This window comes from Rhinolophus sinicus, linkage group LG13, assembly GCF_036562045.2.
Source record: "Rhinolophus sinicus isolate RSC01 linkage group LG13, ASM3656204v1, whole genome shotgun sequence".
In the NCBI taxonomy this organism is placed as follows: Eukaryota; Metazoa; Chordata; class Mammalia; order Chiroptera; family Rhinolophidae; genus Rhinolophus; species Rhinolophus sinicus.
In genome coordinates this window covers 47,622,514-47,646,951 of record NC_133762.1, presented here as the reverse complement: position 1 = coordinate 47,646,951, position 24,438 = coordinate 47,622,514, and the positions used below count along the sequence as shown (strand labels likewise).

Below are 24,438 nucleotides of genomic sequence, written 5' to 3'. Positions count from 1 at the left end.
CAAGCAATTTCTTTGAAACAGCAGTTAAAAAATGTAGACTTATTAAAATACCATTTAACTAGCATCCCACAAATGAAAAATACTAGGAATAAATTTTATGTGTATAAGACCTCCTCAAATTGATCTTTGAACTTAATGCAATTCCAACCACAACCTTGTACAGAGAACTTGAGGAAGAGCGAAGAGGACTAAGGTACTTAGAAAAGAAAAACAGAGGAGGAGGTTTGTCTTCTCAGACCTAAGAAAACGACTACAATGCTATAGTAAACAAAATAATGTACTGGCAGAGGGGTAAACAAACAGGCTGAAGGGACAGACTACACAGACCAGAAACAAACCCACACATTTATGGAAATGAATGACAGAAGGAGCAGTGCAGATCGGTGGGAAATGAAGAGACTATTTCATTCAATAAATTGTGGTCCAACAACTGCGTATCCATTTGGAAAAAAATAAAATTGGACTGCTATTTTACACAACAGACAAAATTAAATTACAGATTGGCTAAAATTCAAATGTGGAAAATTAGAACCTTTAAAAAATATTTTTATGAACTCAGAGTAAGGAAGCGGTTTTTTTAACTAGACACAAAAAGTTCAAACCACAAAGAAAAAAAAAATGGTAGATTTGGCTATATTAAAATTAAAACTACAGATTGCAAGAAAACACATGCCATCCCCATATTCAACAAAGAATACACAAACTAGAACATATAAAGAACTCTCAAAATTCAACAGTAAACATACAAACAAGCCAGTCAGAAAATGGGCAAAGATATGACTACCAAAGAAGACATACAGATGACCAGAATGGCAAATAAAAACTAGTGAAAACATCAAACGTTGGTAAGGATGCAGAGAAAATGGATCTCTCATACACTGTTGTTAAGACTAAAAGTGGTACAACCACTCTGGAAGAGATGGGCAGAGTCTTATAAAACTAAACACGCACTTACCATATGACTTGAAAATTTCATTCATAGGAATTTATCCCTGAGAAATGAAAACCTAGGCTCACATAAAAATTTATATACAAATGTTCATAACAACTTTATTCATAACAGCCCCAAACTGGAAACAACCCAGACGTCCTTCCATGGGTGAAGGGTTAAACAGACTGTGTACATCTACACGTATACCATGGGATGTTATTCAGCAATAAAAAAACAAAAATCGTACATGCAACAACTTGAAAGCAGCTCAAGAAAACTATACTGAGAAAAAGACAAACTGAAAAGGTTATATATGATTTCATTTATATAACATTCTTGAAATACAAAATTATAAAGGTGAAGAACAGATTAGTGGTTGCCAGGGGTTAGGGATGGGGGAGGTATACGTGGTTATAAAGAAGTAGCAGGAGGGAGCCTGTAGCACGATGGAAGTTCTATACGTTGCTTATGGTGTTGGTTACACTAATAGACACATGAGGTAAAACTTCATGTAACTAAATGAATGCATGTAAAACTGGTTAAATCTAGTAAGCTCTGTGGATTGTGCTAATGTCAATTTTCTGGTTTTAATATGTGCACTATAGTTATGCAAGATGTTACTAGTGGGGGAACTGAGTGAAGGGTACACAGGGTTTTTTTTTTTTTTTTTGCCAACTTCTGTGATTCTATAATTATATCAAAATGAAAAGCTTAGAAAATTAAAACTTCTGTTCATTGACCCAGCAATTCCACTCCTGGGTATTTATCCAAAGAAAACCAAAACACAAATTTGAAAAAATATATGAACCCCTACATTTACTGTAGCGTTATTCACAATAGCCAAGATATGGAAACAACCGAAATACCCACCAATAGATGATTAGATAAAGATACTGTGGTACATTTATACAATGGAGTATTAGTCTGCCATAAAAAAGAATGAACTCTTACCATTTGCAACGACATGGATGGACCTAGAAAATATTATGTTAAGTGAAATAAGTAGGACTAAGAAAGACAAATACCATATGATCTCACTTACATGAGAAATCTAAAGAACAGAATAAACGAGTAAACTCAGAAGTAGACTCAGATACAGAGGAAAAACTGATGGTTGCTAGATGGGAGGGGGTTTGAGGGATGAGGAGAAGATGAAGGGATGAGAAAGCACAATTGGTAGTTGTAAAATAGTCATGAGGAAGTGAAATACAATATAGGGAATACAATCAATAATGTTGTAAAGTCTATGTAAGATGTCAGATGGGTACTAGACATGTCGGAGGGATCATGTCATAGATTATATAAATGCCTAACCACTGAGTTGTACACCTGAAACTAATATAAAATAATATTGAATGTCAACTACAATTTTACATATACGCATATACACACACACACAGATATATATATACATACACACACCGGGAGTGCCAAAAAAATATACACATTTTAAGAGATGTTATTCATGTACTACTTTTCTAAGTTGAATTGAATTACAGTAGCAATGTGTAGTACCGTGTTTCCCCCAAGATAAGACCTAGCTGGACCATCTTAATATAAGACCCGGTATTATATTGTATTATATTATATTATTATTATATTATATTTATTAGATTATACCCAGTCTTATATTAAAATAAGACCGGGTCTTATATTAATTTTTGCTCCAAAAGACACATTAGAGATGATGGTCTGCCTAGGTCTTATTTTCGGAGAAACACGGTATGACATTCACTCAAAAGATGGCGCTAATCAAACGAATGCTAGCATCATTCACTGTATTACAATTTTAGTACAGTTTTCTCCTTTCTTAAAAAGTGTATATATTTTTTTGGTACCCTCTGTATATACATACGAAGTGTGATCAAACATACGGTGAATGTTCAAATTAAAAAATTACTACAGTAAAAGACACATTGCCATTAATCCCCTCAAAATACTCTTCCTCGCTTCAAACACACTTATCCCACCATTCTTGCCACTTTCTGAAGCAGTTCTGGAAGTTCTCTTTCATGAGTGTCTTGGCTCTGTCGTGGCTGCCCAGAACCCTGAATGAATCTTTTTGACTTAGTGGAAGAGCAGAAGTTGCTCGGTGCCAGATCTGGTGAATAAGGTGGAGGAGGACACACCGTAATGTTTTTGACACTAATTGCCGTACCAGAAGCAATATGTGACATGGAGACTTTCCATTGTGATAACAAAATACAGTAAATGCTTCTGTGGAGTGCCATCCAATAGAAAGGCAGAGATCTTCAATACGGGAAGCAGCACATCAAACCTTAGTAACCGTGTGAGACACATTTCAACTTATTCAATGCAGTCAGTTGGGTGTGAGCTACGGTTGAGAGAAGGTGTGTTTTAAAGTGTGTCATAAATCATCCTCCATCATGACAACGCTCCGTGTAACACAACACTTCTGGTATACGGCAATTTTTGTCAAATAAAAACATTACAGTGTGTCCTCATCTACCTTATTCACCGGACCTGGCACCGTGTGACTTCCGGCTCTTCCCCAAAGTCAAAATGACCACGAAAGAAAAACATTTTGAATCGATTCAGGACATCGAAGCAGCAATGACAGTGCAACTAAAGACACTCAGGAAAGAGGACTTCCAGAACTGCTTCAGAAAATGGCAAGAATGATGGCATAAGTGTGTTCAAAGAGAGTGGGAGTATTTTCAGGGAGATTAATGGCAATGTGTCTTTTACTGTAATAAATGTTAAACACTCACTGTAGTTTTTGACCACACCTCATATAGTCACAGCACGTAAAGACAGCATAGGGAATATAGTCAATGGTACTGTAATAGCTATATACAATATCGGATGGGTAGTAGACTTGGTGGGGTTATTACTTTGGGAGGGGTGTAAATGTGTAATCATTATGTTGTTTTGCACACCTGAAACTAATTAAAAATTATTCAAAAAAATCCTTCTGTTCATCAAACAATACACATAAAGAAATGGGGGGAGGGTCACAAAATGGGAGAACATATGTAAACAATATTTAACCAGCAAAGGATGAGTATCTAAAATAAAACAATCTAACAGAAAAACAGGCAAAGGCAGTGCCCAGAAGAAGGTACCTGTCTCTCAGCCAAGCCTCTGGAAGGTGGAGGGGGATAGAGTTGGGAGCATTTCCTGATCCCTATTATTTATGCCTTAGCAACCACTGTACAACATCCAATCATGAGTCTTCTATCTCCTTTGGGGAGGTGTGGGACGCGTCTCTCACCATTCTCTTATATAAGCTGAGAAGAATGCAGTCTAAATACAGAAAGACCATTTACTAGAGAATCTGGGGAGGCACATGCTGCGCTCTCTTCTCTTACTGTAAGCACACAGCTTTCATCAGACAGTCTCACAGGAAAGAAAAATCATTATCTGGTAATATTAAGAGGTCCCACATTCCAAAGGGCTGGTTATCCCGAAGGTCCCCCAAAACCATATCCTCTTCCAGCACCTCTTATCTCCATCCTTCCACTTCTCCATTCCCCAAAACCATCACTAGAGGTACCTGAGCAGGAGTCCCCTACTAATAACTCGCTGGGGTCTCCCCCAGCATCACAGGCCCTGCCAGCTCCTGCCCACATCTCCATCTCAGCTTCAATGTCCCCACATAGCCAACTCTGACACATACCCTTGAACATGCCACTCCAGCTCTCCCCACCTTTGCCCAGGCATGCTACACTGCAGACGTCCTCTCTCCTAAGGCAAGTTATCCTCTGAAACCGAACTCACATGCCACCTGCTCCTTGGACCTCTCTATGAATCTCCAGAATGAACGGCTCCCTTCTCTAGGCCACATCTGTACCTTACACCACCTCTACTCTTACTTAGTTTACCAAATTACACATAAGTCTGGTCCTCAGTCTCTCTCCTCTTCCTGACTATAAGCTTCCTGAGGTCCAGTCCTGTCCCCTTTGATACCTGATGTATGGCACAGATGCATCAAAAGTTTGTTGACTTGAGTCTGTTGATGTTACTAAACCAGCAGCTACAGACTGTGTTAAATTATTATTTTTTAGATTTATACCTATTTATCTAATGCATCTTTACTGTGCCCAAATCCCAAATTCCACATGAGGCCTTCTTAAAAGGTCAAAGCATTTGATCTATTTCAAAACACAAATAATACTTAAGTTACATGTATCACACAGCCAAAGTTGAGAGAGTTGTAATGCATACAAACATGTAAACAGAAGATCAAAGTGTTTTGTATTGAAAATAACGGGCAACAGATCAGAGCTATGGTTTAAGTTTAGTCCATAAATGTGAGTTTTTCAGTACATAATTTCTTTTGTCTTTAAAATACTGACATTCTAACAGTCATTTGAATGGAAAAGGTATTACCAGCCTCTGCATTAGCTAAGTTTTAAACCTGGGAACATCCTGAGGTTTTTCTAGACTTGTTTTACTGATCATTAAAAAGCAAATGTGCACACACACAAAAAGCAATATGCATCTTAAAATTTTACTTTGCTAGGCCCTTAAAGTTGCTTTCAGGAGTGAGCAAGCAACATGCTTAGTGCCTGGGGTTACATGTTACAAAGCCTTGCTATCAGTGCTTCCAATTCAAGTCTAAAGTCAGTGGAATTTTTATTTTACTGCCTGTTTTTAAAAAGTTGAGGAGGTTAAACGTCACAAAGCCTTGCTATCAGAGCTTCCAATTCAAGTCTAAAGTCAGTGGAATTTTTATTTTATTGCCTGTTTTAAAAAAAGTTGAGGACAATCTCCAAAAAGGTTAATTTCCAAATCTGAAAGCATATAATTTACATACGCATGCTGACAAAGTTAAAATATATTATAAATCTTACAAATACCATCTCATACTCTGTTCATTCCTGAGCCCACGTTCTCTGGCCTGAAAACAGGCGTTCTTTCACAAGGACAGGACTTTGATAGCGTATGACCCCACCAAAAATGTGTGCATATGAAAGATCCTAAGACCCTTAAGAAAATTAATTTTGGGAAGGAATGGAAGTAGATTACACAATATCACATGATTGTCCTGTCACTTAAATACAAAGCAGAGATAAACTCTAATAAAGAAAGTCAGCGACCTTCTAGATTATTCTGTGGGAAAATCCAAGGCACTCTAAAATTCACATTTGTCTTCCTTTTAGCGTTTTGCTGGCCTGTGTCACAAGCCAAAGCAACCACTCCAGCTTAAAAGACCAAAAACTAACTTCAGGTTTCTAATCTCTACATTTCAAATTTTATCAAGAAAATTACTAAACTTCCTCCTATCATCTTTAAAGAACTTTCATTAGCTATGGGAGCAGAAACTGAAAAAAAAACAAAGGCCTACAACATCTGAAGGAACAACTATAATTCAATAATAAGAAATCATTGCATGCCCTGTACCCTCATCCAATTTTATCACCAAAAGAAAAAAAAGTAACAAGGAATCACAAACTGTAACAAAATAACAAGGAAAAATGACAAATGAGCAAAGGTCTTGCTGGTGACAGCCTAGATAAAGTTTGAAAAGGCACTTCAGTGTTAAAAAGAACCACCTTTTCCTATTATTCACACGGTACTTTTGAAAGCAAAAGCGGGCTTGTAAAAAAAGGAAAACCAAAAAAACAAATAGGGAAGCTCCGACAACAGAAGGATAATGCCAAGTGACCAAAAAATTAAGACTTTTCTTTCTCTTTAAATGTTGGTCAAATACTGAAATCCTCTACCATGATTAACTCCATACAACTGTGCTACCTTTGCATCACTCTATACCCTTAACCCAGTCAGGTGACCCATGATCTTGGCCTCTTCTTCCTGCCGTGCCCACAGAAAATCCCCTTCACTAGGGCTGTATAGGATGCTTCACTAGAAGACAACCACTAATCTTTAACACTTTGTCAGAAACAGACATAGGCATAGACATGTGGGGCAGTCAAGTCCTCAAGTTCTAGTAAAACAGACATGTATTCAAATTCTGCCCCTTCACGTGACCGCCAACAGGCTAATCAGTTCCTCTAAGTTTCTGGTTTTCTTATCTATAATAACAACAAGTGTCTATTCAAGGGTGATGATTACATAAGATCAGATAGGTAATATTTGGCTTAGTGTGGGTGCTCAGTCTCTATTAACCATAATCATTATAAGCATGGAGGCCACATAAGCAGACAGCACATAATCAATCCATTTAGTATCCACTCTGATAACTACTGTTTTCCAGTCACCTTCACCACAGAAAAAAACACTTCTAATAATTAATGCAGCAGTCTTAAAATCCAATCCTTTCAATGCAAAAACTATAGAGATGGAGAAGGGATCATTGATTGATAAAGGTGGAGCGGTGGAGGTCACTATTGAGGGATAGCAGAAGGAAATTGGGGGTGGTGATAAAACAGTACTGCATCTTGATGGAGACGGAGGTTACATGATCACTGCATTGGTCAACTCATGAAGCTGTACACCAAAAATTTTACCACAGTAAATTTAAAATATTTTTTAATTGCAAAACAAAAACCCAATCATTTCTAAATAAATAATTAAAATAATGACACAATTGAACTTTTAAATGCCCAAGATGTTATAACTGCAATATTTTATATATTATCCTACAACTAACACAAGGCATATCCAATTTTATTTACCAGCTCTGATTTACGTAGTCAAGCACAAAACGTCAATGCTGTAATAAACATGAGGCACTGCTTTTCTATAATACAAACAAAAAGACTTTGGAAATGTACTTACATCAACACTAAAAATGAGTGGTACTCTCCATTTAAGGATAAAAGGTGTAACGGTGACCCTATATCTTCTGTTTTTGAAATTTAAACCTCTGATGTAATTCAATTTGACAATGGTTTGGCTTGGGATTTTTTGAAAGTTTTTTTCTCCTTTCTTTGCTTCCCTCCCCTCCCATCAAACCTTGATGACTCTGTTTACTGTACTATGCATACCAGTTCCAATGGTTCTGTTTACTTCAGACCAGTGTGTACACCTGGCCTGATAACTTGAGAGGGTTTTTTTTACATCTGTGTGGGATTCACTCCTGATTTGGAGGCAGACCACTTCTAGGAAGCACTTTTTCCTGGAGTTGCCTGGCCAACTTCTCCTTCCTTTGTTCTGCCCCTCCTTAGGTGTCTATAAAACCATTTGGCTCCATTAAGAGAAGGAAGACAGTCCTTGTGAGGCAGTCCACTGTTTTCCCTTAATGCTGGCATTTTAGAATAAAACTTGCTTTTCTTTCCACCAACCTTGCCTCTCGAGTTTTGGCTTTTATGCAGCAAGCACTCGGCCCTTTTGCACAGTAACAAAGGGAGTTTTATGACATTTGAGATTTGATTTCATAGATCTCTACCTTGCTGCCTAATGAGTAGGTTACTAAATGTACATGACTTAGTGTTCTCAATCTCTATAACATAATATATCAATAGCAGACTTTGAGGATTTAATAAAGCTTAAAATGACTAGGTATATACACACCAAGAGATACAATCCCAAAAAAGTCAATGCATACATTTTGCATTTTAAATAAGTTATAACATGTTACACTCAGAAAACATTAACTCATAAACTGCACAATGGCAAAGGTAAAGTCCTGAAACAAACACATTTTATCACTGTCACCTCCTGGTTTCACTGTATATATAAGGTTTGGCTACCAAGTAATTAAACATTTTTTTCCCAATTCAAATTAGCTGGTGAACAAAGCAATGTGTAATGAACACTGTGAAAATAAAAACAACCCAATGCCCTTCAACTGGTGATTGTGTAAATAAATAACAATATCTACATACAATGGAATACTACTCAACAACTGAAAGGGAATGAACTATTCATATTTGCAAAAACAAAGATAGCTCTAAATTATGACTGAAAGAAGCCAGACACTACCCTCTCAAAAAAAAAAAAAAAAAATAGCTCTTAGGGTAAGATTCCATTTAGATAAAATCCTGGGAAATACCAACTTATCTAGAGTGACAGAAAGCAGATCAGCGGTTGCCCAGAAGACAGCGGCCAGAGGAATTACAAAGGGGCAAGAGGAAACTTTTGGGGGTGAAAGACGTTATCTTGATTGTGGTGCTGGTTTCACTGGTGTATACATGTAAAACACATCAAACTTACACTTCAAATATGTGCAGCTTATTGTATGATAATTATACTTCAATAAAACTGTTTAAAAAGGAAAAGACCATATTAAAAAAAATATATCTTCCTAGCCTGGTACAGGCATACCTCGGAGATACTGCGGGTTCAGTTCCAGACACCACTGGAATAAAACAAGTTGTAATCTTTTTGCTGGTGGCAAGTCTTGCCTTCCATTTGTAAAAAAAACACTACACCTGTGAAGTGCAATAAAGTGAAGCTCAATAAAACGAAGTATGCCTGTATGTGAAAATCAGAAACAATGAATATTGCACTTATGAAATACTTTTCTTCCTCATATCACAGAATATATGTATTCACTACATTTTGTAATATTCACATGAGGGTAGATTAAAAAACAAGAGGGTCTTCATCTTTTCCCAATGAATAGATGGAGGAAGGACAGAAAGGCAGGACAACTTGCTTAGGACATAGAACAATAAATGGCAAGTTAAGTGGTTACTAGGAAGTTGGTTCAACACATTCCCAGTCCAGTTCATTGCCTTTAAATTCTTAATTATTTTAAGTAAAACCATTAGGGAAAGAAAAATCTAACACACAACAACGTGTAAAATGAAGTCATTTGCTGTTTCTCAAATGCCTTGCTGGCTTAATTCCATCCACAGGTTTCAACCTCTGCTAATGTTGGATTGGAAAACCCCTAGGTGATTTTCATGAGCACCAACCCGAAACTGAGAACCCCTAAGATAAATTAGATTTAGATTTCTCAATAAAGGAAGACAGAAGAAAGCAAGGTTCCACAAAAAGCTTTGTTAAACCATGGCCCAAGGTTTTCCAGAATCAATATTGAACTGTTGAACACATGCAGACTTTGGGGTTCAACATTTAAGAAACTGGGGACTTCCGGAAAAATGGCGGCGTGAGGTGAGCCTCTGTAAAGCTCCCCTGGAATTTACAACGAATCGAACAACAAAGACTCCACAAAGGACTCCCTGCACAACACACAGGCAACACGAAGAGGCCCACTACCGACTGAAATCACCTACAGGTGTGAGATTCGCGCGAGTGGAGGGAGGAGGAAAGGGAGAAGTGCGCGGAGACGGAGCCGCGCGGGCAGAGGACGTAGACCTAGCTCAGTGCGCTGAGCTCGCTGCTCCCCGGAACTACTGCAGCTGCGGGAGATCGGACTGCTAGGGCTCCGCCGGGGCTCCACAGGGCTGAGGGGGCAGCATATAACACGGCTGAGCCCAGCGCTCACGGCAGAGACCTCGGAGAAAAGACTGAGGGAGGAGGGCTGAAAACGGTGGTTTGAGCCCGCAATGCCGAGCGGAGAGCGGAGCCTTGGGCACTGGGACTGGCCGCCCCCTCCCTCCCCTCCCGGAGCTCGCCCCACCCCCACCTGCCCGGTGCTAGAAGTGAAACAGTAGCAGTGTCAGATCAAAACAGCAGAGAATTTGCTATTTTGAGAACTGTGTAAGGCAGACACAAATTCGCAGCCCAACTGGTTCCGGCAGGGGGGAGGGAGCTGTGGAGGCAGGATCGGCTGTGGTGGTGGTCGCCGCCATTGCTCTGGGCCACCTCTCACAACTCACCCCGCCCCTGACCCCACCTATCTGGGCGGATCCCTGCAGGAGTAAACAGAACTGCTGAAATATATGGGCTCTGAATCAGCAGCTGGAAGAGCTTTCGAACATCAAAAGCTCTCCGCATACCCACCGGGACACTGCGCCCTGTGACCTAGACGAACTATTAATAGAGGAGAAGCCCGTCTCCCAGGGAATCCCCCCATTGTGTGAGAAGTTGGAATAGTGCAGAGAAAACATAGCACTACCGTGTGGGAGAAGAAAAATAAGTTGCAGTTGGAGAAATAATAAAACATTCTACCAACAAGTACTGGCAAACAAAAGAAAGACCGCTTTCTATCAACCTGTTGCAGAAGTCACTCCTGTAGATGTCTAGGAAGAGAAATAGTAAACCAGTAATCGCCATGAATAACCAAGGCAACAAGATAGCTCAGAAAGAAAGTGAAAAATCTCCAGAGAAGGCACTTAAAGATACAGAAATATGTGACTTAAATGACAGAGAATTCAAGATTGCAGTTCTGAAAAACTCAACGAGATACAAGAAAACACAGATAGGCAGTTAAAGGAACTCAGAAACTCAATCAAAGAACAGCATGAGCATTTAAGAGATTGAAATCTTAAAAAGAACCAAATAGAATTTCTGGAGATTAAGAACTCAATAGAAGAAATTAAGAATGAAATAACCAGCTTAGGTAGTAGAGTTGACCAGATGGAGGAAAGAATCAGTGACATCGAAGATAGAAACCTGGAAATGACACAGAAGAAGAAAGAGACTTGAGACTTAAAAGAAATGAAAGAACTACAAGAACTTTCTGACTCCATCAGAAAGAGCAATATAAGAATAATGGGCATACCAGAAGGAGAAGAAGGAACAGAGAATATATTCAAACAAATTGTCGATGAGAACTTCCCAAATTTGTGGACAGAACTGGACCCTCGAATCCAAGAAGCAAATAGAACACCTAGTTACCTCAATCCCAACAGGCCTTCTCCAAGGCACATTGTATTGAAGCTGTCTAAAATCAACGACAAAGAAAGAATCCTCAAGGCAGCCAGGGAAAAGAAGACGGTAACATACAAAGGAAAGCCCATTAGATTATCATCAGATTTTTCAGCAGAAACTCTACAAGCCAGGAGGGAGTGGAACCAAATATTCAAACTATTGAAAGAGAGAAATCATGAGCCAAGAATAATATATCCAGCAAAGATATCCTTTAGATATGAAGGAGGAATAAAGACCTTTCCAGACATACAGAAGCTGAGGGAATTTTCTAATACACGACCTGCACTACAAGAAATACTAAAGGAGGCTATTCGATCACCATCAACAGGGACAATTTGAAACAACCAAAACATGAAAAAGGGGAGAGTAAAGGCCTGAACCGGAATATGGGAATGGAGAAAGTAAGCGTGCTGAAGAAAATGGAATACTCTAAATATCAAACTTTCTTTTACATAAACTTAAGGGTAACCACTCAAAATAAATCCAGAATTGAAATATATACTGAAATAAAAGAAGAAACAGAGGGAAACATCATAGAATACCACCACACAGAAATAATAGACAACAACAAAAAGGCAAAGAAACAATGGAGACACAGCCTTACCAGAAAACTAAAGATAGAATGACAGGAAAGCCTCACATATCAATAATCACCCTAAATGTAAATGGACTGAACTCACCAATAAAAAGGCACAGAGTAGCAGATTGGATCAAAAAACTAAACCCAACCATATGCTGTCTCCAAGAGACACATCTCAGCTACAAGGACAAGCATAGACTCAAAGTGAAAGGGTGGAAATTGACACTCCAAGCAAATGGTACCCAGAGAAAATCAGGTGTAGCCATAATGATATCAGATGAAACAGACTTCAAGGTGAAAAAGATAACAAGAGACAAAGATGGACATTTCATAATGGTGAAGGGGACTGTACAACAAGAAGACATAACAGTCATCAATATTTATGCCCCTAATCAGGGAGCACCGAAATACACCAAGCAACTAGTAACAGAACTAAAGGGAGAAATTGACCAAAACACAATTATACTAGGGGACTTAAATACATCATTGACAGCTATGGATAGATCATCCAAACAGAAAATAAATAACGAACTAGTAGCCCTAAATGACACATTAGATGAAATGGACATAATTGACATTTATAGAGCACTTCATCCTAAAACATCAGACTATACATTCTTTTCTAGTGTACATGGAACATTCTCAAGGATAGACCATATATTGGGACATAAAATCAGTCTCAACAAATTTAAGAAGATTGAAATCATACCATGCATATTCTCTGATCACAAGGCTTTGAAATTGGATATCAACTGTAAAAAGAAAGCGGGGAAAGACACAAATACATGGAGATTAAACAACATACTTTTAAAGAAGGACTGGGTCAAAGAAGAAATTAGAGGAGAGATCAAAAGATACATAGAAACAAATGACAATGAAAATACATCCTACCAAAATTTCTGGGATGCAGCGAAAGCAGTTTTAAGAGGGAAATTTATCTCATTACAGGCCTATCTCAAGAAACAAGAAAACTCCCAAATAAATAACCTCATGTTACACCTTAAAGAACTAGAAAAAGAAGAACAAGTAAAACCCAAGGTCAGCAGAAGAAAGGAAATAATAAAATTAAAGCAGAAATAAATGAAATAGAGAACAAAAAGACAATAGAAAAATTAATGTGACAAAGAGCTGGTTCTTTGAAAAGATTAACAAAATTGACAAACCCTTGGCTAGACTTACTAAGATAAAAGAGAGAAGACACTGATTAACAAAATCAGAAACGTAAAAGGGAAGTTATCACGGACACCACAGAAATACAAAGGATCATCCAAGAATACTATGAAGGACTATATGCCACCAAATTCAACAACCTAGAAGAAATGGACAAGTTCTTAGAAACATATAGCCTTCCAAGGCTGAACCATGAAGAACTGGAAAATCTAAACAGACCGATCACCAAATTGAATCAGTCATCCAAAACCTTCCCAAAAGCAAAAGTCCGGGACCAGATGGCTTCACTAGTGAATTCTACCAAACCTTCAAAGAGGATCTAATACCAATTCTGCACAAACTCTTCCAAAAATTGAAGAAGAGACAGTACTCCCTAACTCATTTTATGAGGCCAACATTACCCTGATACCAAAACCTGGTAAGGACAGCACAAAAAAGAAAACTACAGACCAATATCTCTAATGAATACCGATGCAAAAATCCTAAATAAAATTCTAGCAAATCGAATACAACAATGCATTAAAAAGATTATTCATCACGACCAAGTGGGGTTCATCCCGGGGCACAAGGATGGTTCAACATCAATCCATCAATGTGATACATCACATAAACAAAATAAAGGACAAAAATCATATGATTATATCAATTGATGCAGAAAAAGCATTTGACAAGATACAACATCCATTTATGATTAAAACACTTAATAAAATGGGTATAGAAGGAAAATACCTTAACATAATAAAGGCCATATATGACAAGCCCTCTGCTAATCTCATAATTAATGGAGAAAAACTGAAGCCCTTTGCTCTACGCTCAGGAACACGACAGGGATGTCCCCTATCACCTCTGCTTTTCAACATAGTGTTGGAAGTCCTTGCCAGAGCAATCAGGCAAGAGAAAGAAATAAAAGGCATCCAAATTGGGAATGAAGAAGTTAAATTATCACTCTTTGCAGATGACATGATGCTATATATAGAAAACCCTAAAGACTCCACCAAAAAGCTATTAGAAACAATCAACGAATGCAGTAAAGTTGCTGGCTACAAAATAAACGCACAAAAGTCCATTGCCTTCCTATATACCAACAATGAAATCTCAGAAAAAGAAAAAAAAATTCCTTTTGCAATTGCAGCAAAAAGAATAAAATACCTAGGAATAAACTTAACCAAGGATGTGAAAGACCTATATGCTGAAAACTATAAGACATTTTTGAAAGAAATTGAAGAAGACACAAAGAAATGGAAAGACATTCCGTGCTCATGGATTGGAAGAATCAACATAGTTAAAATGGCCATATTACCCAAAGCAATATACAGATTCAATGCAATCCCCATCAAAATCCCAATGGCATATTTTAAAGAAATAGAACAAAAATCATCAGATTTGTTTGGAACCACAAAAGACCCCGAATAGCCAAAGCAATCTTAAGAAAAAGAACTATAATGGAGGTATCACACTTCCTGACTTTGGCCTGTACTACAGGGCCACAATAATCAAAACAGCATGGTATTGGCAGAAAAACAGACACATAGACCAATGGAATAGAATTGAGAACCCAGAAATAAAACCACATAAATATGGACAGATAATTTTTGACAAAGAAGCATAATACATACAATGGAGCAAAGACAGCCTCTTCAATAAATGGTGCTGGGAGAATTGGATAGCCACGTGCAAAAGAATGAAACTGGACTGCTATTTGTCACCATGTACCAAAGTTAATTCAAAATGGATCAAAGACTTAAGCATAAGACCTGACACAATAAACTGCATAGAAGAAAACATAGGTACTAAACTTATGGACCTTGGGTTCAAAGAGCATTTTATGAACTTGACTCCAAAGGCAATGGAAGTAAAAGCTAAAATAAACGAATGGGACTATATGAAACTTAAAAGCTTCTGCACAGCAAAAGAAACCATTGACAAAATAAAGAGGCCACCAACTGAATGGGAGAAGATTTTTGCACAGTGCCTCCGATAAGGGCTAGTATCCAGAATATACAAGGAACTCATGCAACTCAACAACAAAAAAACAAACAACCCAATTGAAAAATGGGCAGAGGACTTGAAGAGACATTTCTCCAAAGAGGACATACAAATGGCAAATAGACATATGAAAAAATGCTCAACATCACTAATCATCAGAGAAATGCAAATCAAAACCACAATGAGATATCACCTCACCCCAGTCAGAATGGCTATCATCAACAAGACAAATAGTAACAAATGTTGGAGAGGTTGTGGAGAAAAAGGAACCCTCATACACTGTTGGTGGGAATGCAGACTGGTGCAGCCGTTATGGAAGGCAGTGTGGAGGTTCCTCAAAAAATTACGAATAGAATTGCCATATGACCCAGCAATCCCTCTCCTGGGTATCTACCCAAAAAATCTGAAAACATTTAGAGATAAAGACACGTGTGCTCCAATGTTCATTGCAGCTTTGTTTACGGTGGCCAAGACATGGAAACAACCAAAATGTCCTTCGATAGATGAATGGATAAAGAAGTTGTGGTACATATACACAATGGAATACTATTCAGTGAGAAAAGATGATATAGGAACATTTGTGACAACATGGATGGATCTTGAGAGAGTAATGCTGAGCGAAACAAGTCAGACAGAAAAAGCAGAGAACCATGTGATTTCACTGATATGTGGTATATAAACCAAAAACAACAAAAGAACAAGACAAACAAATGAGAAACAGAAACTCATAGACACGGACAATAGTTTAGTGGTTGCCAGAGGGTAAGGGGGGTGGGGGGGGAGGTGAGGGTAAGGGGGATCGAATATATGGTGATGGAAGAACTGACTCTGGGTGATGAACATACAATGGGATTTATAGATGATGTAATACAGAATTGTACACCTGAAATCTATGTAATTTTACTAACAATTGTCACCGCAATAAATTTAATTAAAAAAAAAAAACATTTAAGAAACTAAAAGTAAAAATATGCACACAGGAAATATATGCACACAGGTGTTGTTGTAAGAGAAATTACATAATATACCAGACTGACAAATTCTCTTTAACTTTTTAGAATGAATTGGCATCCTGACATCAAGTTGATGGGCTAAAAGCACAGAAAAACATGCCATATGTGCACTGCATCTAAACACATGGAATAAACTGACTATATTGTGAACTGTTTAAGAAGTACAGATTGAAAATAGACCATCTTTATTTTCAGTCGGTGCCCTGAATGAATGCTCCTTGCACCTTAAGGTGCGCTTCTTAGGGAAGATTCTGATTCAGTTGGGATGGGGTCTGAGGAGGTTCTAACAAGCTCCCAGGTGCTGCTGCTGCTCAGTAGACCACACTTTGAGGAGCAGGACCCACACATTTGAGTATTGGTTTTAAAATCGGCCAACTGGCCTACAAATATGGTTATGTCTAAGATCCGAGTAGTAAGTGCCAATATGATTATTCCTAGTACAGGAGAAAAAAAATGGCAGGGGAGGAGGGTTGGGGGAAGGAGCAAGCAGATGCTTTAATACTTTATAGTGTAGCAGTGCTAAGAACCAGAGAATACAGGCATACCTCGTTTTATTACACTTCACAAGTGTTGCGTTGCTGTTTTCTGTTTCTATTTTTTTTTTTTTTTTTTTTTTTAACAAATGGAAGGCGTCAGTCTCCACCAGCAAAAAAACTACTACCGGCTTTATTGAGAGACTCACTTTTTTGTGGTGGTCTGGAACAGAACCCACACTGTATCCGAGGTACGCCTGTACTGCTTATTACTTGTCCCAACCTAATCAAGGTGATGGTTAGAATGTAAACTCCATGAGAGTGTTTTTTTTGTTTTGTTTTTGTTTTCAAATTTACTACCGCATCCTTATGGCCTAGTACACATTAGGAACTCAATAAATGTACTGAATAAATGAATGAATGAGAAGCGTATACAAACACAACCTGTATTTGTTACAACACAAAAACGTCTGGGAAGGGGGCTGTCTTTCTACATGTGGATGTTTGATACAAATAACTGACCCACTAATTGTACTCCACTGGCCTTAAAATGTATTTCCAAACCGGTACTTCAAATTTTAAAACCTAGACTTCCCGCGCCTTTATGTTTAACAATTTTCCAGCTCTTTGAAAACAATGAAGAGAGGTAGAAGCACAGTGAGAATTCAGAAAAGGCTCAAATATCAAAGAAAGAAAAAAAAACATACGAGGGATGAGCAAACAGTGCAGTTTAAGTGAAGGAACATCTTAGGTTGTCAGGAATTCCATGTTCTTACCTACGGCGGTGGGAGGGTTTGGGTTCGGGCTTTTATTTGTTTGGTTACTGTCCAGGGTCACTCGTGAAGTAGCACGTGGTTGTGGAAACTCAGACTAAAAAGGGCCGGCTCTCAAGCCAACCTTCAGAAGCTTTGAAGATTCGTGCTTGGAGCTTACGCGCACCTTCCCGGGGTCTCCCCACGCGCCGGGGAACGTTGCCGCAGCCCACACCCAAGATGACCTAGTCAGCCTAGTTATCGGCCTGAAGCCACAGCCAGCACTTAAGATGGCGGCGAAACGTTAGTCGAGGGTCCTGGATGACGCAGGGATCCGCCCAAAAGAAAAATGGCTCCGTCCGTGATCTCGCGGCTTTTGAGATCAAAACAAAACTGGCGGCAAAGGCTGGTTTGGAGCCTGTGAACGCAGTGAATATGATTGGCAGTTGATGCATCAGGGTTACCCAGTGCTTGACAGCGGAGGTGATTGAGAGAAAAATAAAACGCAGCGTGTCTGTGGTACAGAGTGCTTCTTCACACCGGAAAGCTACTGGCACACGGATTGAAACATTCTTCCAAATCTTCGATGGGGAAACATGATAAAATAGACAAGTTTGAAAGTAAAGGTGGCTTTCACAATGCCGGATGAACTTTAAAATAGCCATAAACATAATTTCCTCAATACTTCTTTTGAATGATACCGGAGACTAAAAGTTTTGTCGTTTAACTAAAAACAGCAGGACTTGGCGACCTTCCCGAAAACCCCCTTTCGAAGAACTGACGGCAAAAACAGCAAACGAACAGCTCGCACTGCGCATGCCCGCTTTCCAACCCGATCCAGAGAAATAGTGAATGATTCCTTTTCTCCTGGTTTTCAAAGCAGCCGTAAAAGAAGGCGAGGAATTGGCGCTGAACGACAGAATCCGGCGCTTCGTGATTGGTCGAATCTGGGAGGCCTGGGAGCCGCGGAGAACGGTTAACTACTTTTTCATTCATTCAATAAGTGCCATAAGGAAGATACTGTGCCCTAATAAATCCATTTGATGTGTTATTTAAATTTCAACAATTTGCTGAGATCGACGCTGAATAAACTCCGCCCCGATATTTTCCGGTCTCTGCCACTGCTGTCAGGGCCGAGAACGTCACTAAAACCCGGAGAGCGGATCCACGCCAATCGCAGAGCTGCGCATGCTCCATCTCCAAGCGCGGGGCGCGGGTTGTCAGTATCTGTGGCGGTTGCTGCGTGAAGTTCAGGCGGCCTCTACGGCCTGCTGGTGGTGGCGGCCTAGGGAGGCGCAGCGGCTGGTACGCAGGTGAGAGTTCTGGAACCTCAGGTGGAAAAGCCAGCTTCCTACCCGGCCGAAGAGAGGGACGAGGGGCTTGTGTGTGCCTCCTCCCCCTCTCAGAAAGGTCACCGAGGTCCTCTCTGAAGGATATTTGGGGGCGGGGATAAGGAGGAGGCTGGCTCCTTAGAAAGCTAAAGACCTAACTTTATAATAGCTACAGGCTGTAAATACTTGCCAATGATAGGAATGTTTATGGCGAGGGCGTGTCCCAGTATTGTGGGTAGGGTTCCAGGTGTAGCGCCTTCTCACTGCCATCTGCACGGCCACACGGTGAAGCAGACAGCAAAGGTGTTCCAGTGACAGCACCGATTGCACCTGCGCTGCCACCTTCCAGCTGGAACTTGTGACTCGTTGGTCACTCGTCATTCGCTGGGACAGCATTGTGTGCCTGTGTCTATCTGGGAAGTGGGGTCCACCCTCTGCCATGGAACTGGTTGTTAAAACTGCTGTACGGCGAACATGGTAGTGCCAACTCTGAAAGCGGGAGCTGGATTCACAGCGCTTTTGAGGTTGTGGGAATTAAAATCCTTTTGAGGTGGAGACCTTCTGAGGTCAGTTTCATCTTCCTCCTAAAGGGGACCGTGCCCAAAATCCTGTTGCTGTTTCAGAGGCTCTCAATACTGGCAGTTTCATTGATTAACATCGTCAATTTATCTATGCTACATATATATAATGTAATTTATATATACTAACTATATATAAATACTAATATATACAGAGAGTGCCAAAAAAATGTATATACATTTTAAGAAACGAAAAACTATTAATTGTAATACTCAATATAATACCAAAAGATGAATACCAGTCACGTTTGACTTGTGCAGTTACAAGAGGTGTTCAAAGTGGTTCCCATCAGGGTCCAGATACTTCTGGTTACTGCGAACTACCGCTTGAGCATAGATAACATCTCCTAAAATGTGTATACATTTTTTGGCACCCCCTGGCATCTATGCTGAGTTAGCAATTACAGCAGTGACCAAGGCAGGCATGGTCCCTGACTACATGGAGCTTGTCTTTTAGAGATGGGAAAATAAATAATAAACAAGTACATTGATAAATGAACAAGATATTTCCAGATTCTCCTGGGTTGGGTTACCTAGGAAGCAGGCGCTGAGGAGATTTGAGGGCAGGGCATTTATTAGAGAAGACTTTTGGATCATTACCAAGGAAGAAAGGTAGTAGGGCTGGGTGGGTAGAAAAAGTTGAGCTTCAGTGCAGTCTCAAGGAAGTCCTCCACCAGTCTGAAGGGGACTCTGGTGCTGGGTTGTCCTTTCAAAGTTGTCCCAAGCCTGTATACCCCTGCATTGATTGGATGTCCATTGCCCTGGGAAAAGGGCATAACTTCAGTTTTCTTCAACCTAGTAAATCTTGGAAGGGGACTGACCACTGAGGGTGATGGAAGCACTCCCAGGATCTGGGAAATGTCTTTCATTCTTAAGGGGTATCAGGGTGGCACATCACAGATGTGCTAGAGATTAATGGGTGTGGGAGAAGAAAAACTTTAGATTGGTGCTCAGAGAAACGTAACATCTGAACAGCCAAAGCAAAAGAAGGAGCCACTCTGTAGGACAAAGGAAGCAAGACTCTCCACTTTCTGCTATGCACTGAACGTATAGCAAAGAAAACAAGTCACTGCCGCCTTCTATTATGGGAGGCAGTTGCCAATTTTTATAAACATTGACTCCCTGCTGTAACTAAAGATGGAGTTAAGTAAAAATGCATTGAGACTAATTCATAGGAAGCTAGAGGAGAAGATGAGAAGTAGAGTTTTGCAAAACTGGTCAACTTGGTAAAGACTTAATCTACCCACACACATATACATATGACCTATCCAGACAATCAGCTCTGATGCTTCTTTTGGAGCAAAACTTAATATAGTAAAATATAGTAAAATAAGACTAGGTCTTATATAATATAATATAATACCCGGTCTTACTCTGATCAAAGACCTCAGAACCTCTCTCTTGAGAGTCTGGGTATTTTTATTGACATCTAGTCTAGCTGAAACTGCCCAAGAATGTGGGCTTCCTTTCAAAATAATCAAAATAATAATAGTTAACAATCACTGAGTCCAGACTAAGTGCCAGGTATTGTGGTAATTTCACAACAACCTCATGATAGGGAAGTCATGATTCTCATTTTACAGATGATGGAATTGAGGCATAGTTTGGTTAAGTAACTCATCCAACATCATAGTTCCAGTTGTAAAGTGGTAAAGTAGAGGTTGAAAGCCCAGACAGTAGGATTCCACAAATCATATCCTTAATCACTACAGAACAGTGCATTCGTACTGAAATGATTGGCTGTGTTTACCTTCTGAAGTTGGTAGGCAGGAACTAGACCCTGATAGGCTTTTTATACTGTACTGAGAAGTTTAGACTTTACCTTCTAGTCAAAAATGTCACCAAAGGCTTCCAAACAAAGCAAAAACACGACCAGATTTATTGGGGGTTTTTGTGTGTGTATGGGGGAGGGGAGTTTGTGTGCAACATGGCTGTGTTAAGAGTACGGGAAAGGATAGGTGAGTAGACGAGGATAGTGGTTCTCAAACTTTAGCTTCAGAATTACCTAGAGAATTTGCTACAACACAGATTTGTTACTAAACCCCACCCAAGAGTGTCTGATTCAGTAGATCAAGGGCAGCCCAAGAATTTGAATTTCTAGTTAAGTTCCCAGGTGATGCTGCTGCTGCTGGTAAGGGGACGGCACTTTGAGAACCACTGGACTAGAAGCAAGGAGGTCATGTGAGGTAATGAAGGTCTGGACTGTGGCTCTGGGGAGAAATTTTATAAAAGAAATGCCATGTCAAATGGCAGGACGTGTGTGATTGACTTGAGAATCAGGAAAAGGGCAGGGTCCACTGTATCCAGATTTCTGAACTGAATGGCTTGGTAGATACCCTGTTTCCCCAAAAATAAGATCTAACCAGACAATTAGCTCTAATGCTTCTTTTGGAGCAAAACTTAATATAGTAAAATAAGTAAAATATAGTAAAGTAAGACCGGGTCTAATATAATATAATATAATACCCGGTCTTACAGTACAATAAGACCCGGTCTTTCAGTAATTTTTGCTCCAAAAGGTGTATTAGAGCTGATTGTCCGGCTAGGTCTTATTTTTCGGGAAACATAGTAATGCTTTTTTTTTTTTTTTTTTAACCAAAACAGGAAATACAGAAGGAACAGCAGTTTAGGACGAAAAGAGATGCTTTTATACTCATATGAGATGAGTTTAGACTATTTGTAGGCACAGTTAGGTAAAGGTGAACAATAGCAGTTGGATATGAGTCTAAGCTGGAGTCTAGGTTGGATATGTGAGTCTAATGTGCGAGTCATTAGTGGATGTGTTATAGTAGAAGCTTTGGATGTGAATGAGACCACCAGGAGACAACATGAGGAGGACAAAGGACAGATCTTTGATAAGGGTAAATAAGTGAATGGAAATTGAGGGGCTACTAAAGAAGAATGAAAAGGAACAGACTAGAATCTCAAGTACTTAAAAAGTTTCAAGAACACATTCAGAATGCTTAGAGATACCAAGTAAGGGGAGAGATGGTTGATCTTTATGGACAGAGCCGTCTCCATGGAATAAAATGAAAGCAAATTTCTTGGGTTTGAAGGTGGAAGTGGGAAGTGACTCAAGAAAAAGACGCATTGTTTGAAAGGAATCAGATTGTGTAGTAGCTGGAAGGAAGACTGGTAATGGGCTGTTGCTTTAAGGAATTTGTCTTTGGTTCTTTTCAACAGAGGAAAATGGTCAGGCTATGCAGAGGAGAAAGACCCATTATGAGTGATGAGAGGTAGAAGAGAAGGGATGGTGGAGTTAAAATCCTGAAGATATGATAGAAAGTGGGACTGACTTATAACAGGAGTACAAGTTCTTTCTGTGAGACAGCAAGGAAGAAGATTAAGATGAGAGTTGAGACAGACAGGTTTTTACACGTAGGGACTCACACCCTGTAGCCACAATTCCCTCTGGCCGATAGGTTATCTGGGTAAGTTTTCTGCAGAAACAAAGGTGGTGAGTAAAATACTAATCTCAAAAATAATGAAGATAGCAATCAGCCCTTTAGGGACTCAGAGCTGACCAGGGGTACATAAAGTCACTGCTGTACCGCTGTGGGCCCAATCCACTGCACATTTAATCAGGAACTGTCTGGCTATCTGCATGATACCAACTCTCCTCCCCACCAAGCCCAGCACTGAGTGGCAGCCAAGTGTAAAAACAGTGAAAGGGGACAGAAAGATTCTCATAGAATTCTGTAAACATTATAAACTCTAAAAACTCTATGAATAAATTTCAACCTCTCTGATAAGCCACAGCTTGCCAATAAGCTAATGTCATCTTCCTCGTTAGTCACTAATCACTCACTTATTGTTCACATTTTGGACTGCCAGTTATTATTAGTAAAGCTCCCCTATAAAACTTGTGATGCTTTCACTATATTATTTGTAAATACACTGATTTCACAGTAATGGAGGAGGGGACTGGCAGAGATCATAAAATACTTATACATAACTGTGTTGCCCTTCGCTATACTCTGTGACTATTCCTGACCCACTTCTGACTAGGCTGTGCTGTCAGCGGGGTGTAGGTCAAACTGACCTTGAATGAAATGATGGGGAAGGTGGTAGGATTTTGTTCTATGGAAACTTTAGAATTCAGGTATGATCCATTTAGTTCATCAAGAGTTGACCATAATGTTTTTGGTGTGTGTGTTTTCACACGACAAAAAGTTCAGCAAAACTGTTATTTTAGGTGATGTAGTTAGGGGGGAAAAAAAAAAGGAAACTTGTTCTTTTTAGCATGCTAGTCATTTGAATAGGCATGAAGACAATATGTAGTCCTTTCTAATGTGTACACACACACACATGCCAACATTTGAACTGCTCTGTTAAAAATTGAAGATAAAAATTATTTTTAGTGTCGATTGGAATTCAGAAATGAAGAATTCACAAATCCCTACAGTCAACATTGTCACTGTAAAAGAAGGCCTTATACAATTGAGTAACTTCAATTATCACCATCACAAGAGCTGGTTTAATTAATTGTTTAACAATATGTCAATGTTCTCTTCGTGATTAAATTACATTGGGTGGAACTTTTTAAAACTTACTATTTTTAAAGCAGAGCAACAATGAAGACATTAAAAAAAATTACCCTACACTGTGCCCAAAAGACCAGCAGATGGCGCTCAGCAAGCCCAGTAGCAAAGTGAGAACAACTTTCAGAATATTTCCTGAGCCCAGGTTGTAAGCCTGATTTAGTAATGGCCAATAGCAACACTTGGTTTTACTTGATGTGATGCTACATAGAAAGAGTAATCTGGTAGCTAGAGCCAAGCTGTTTAGGATTTTCTGGGAGGCTTAATTGCCTTCTTACCCTTCACCTTACAGCCCAGTTCTTACCAAGAAAACTTCATTTAACTTGGAATGTAACAAGTTGCAGTAAGCCTGTCAGAGTCTTTAGTGGCAGAAATTGAAGAGATAGTAATTTCTGTAATACAGATTGGGGAGGGGAGGGAGGAAATTCTAGAC

The 24,438-nt window shown here is 39.4% G+C and overlaps 1 protein-coding gene across 3 annotated transcripts in view; it reads right to left on the bottom strand.

Moving 5' to 3' along the window:
• SLX4IP (SLX4 interacting protein) overlaps positions 1–17,860 on the bottom strand; it is a 193,930-nt gene extending 176,070 nt beyond the window's left edge. For all 3 annotated transcript variants that reach the window (XM_074317988.1, XM_019734904.2, XM_074317989.1), the window contains exon 1: positions 17,580–17,860. The gene's annotated coding sequence lies outside the window, so the exon portion shown is untranslated. The remainder of the gene's footprint in view (positions 1–17,579) is intronic.
• Positions 17,861–24,438: the final 6,578 nt, after the last annotated feature.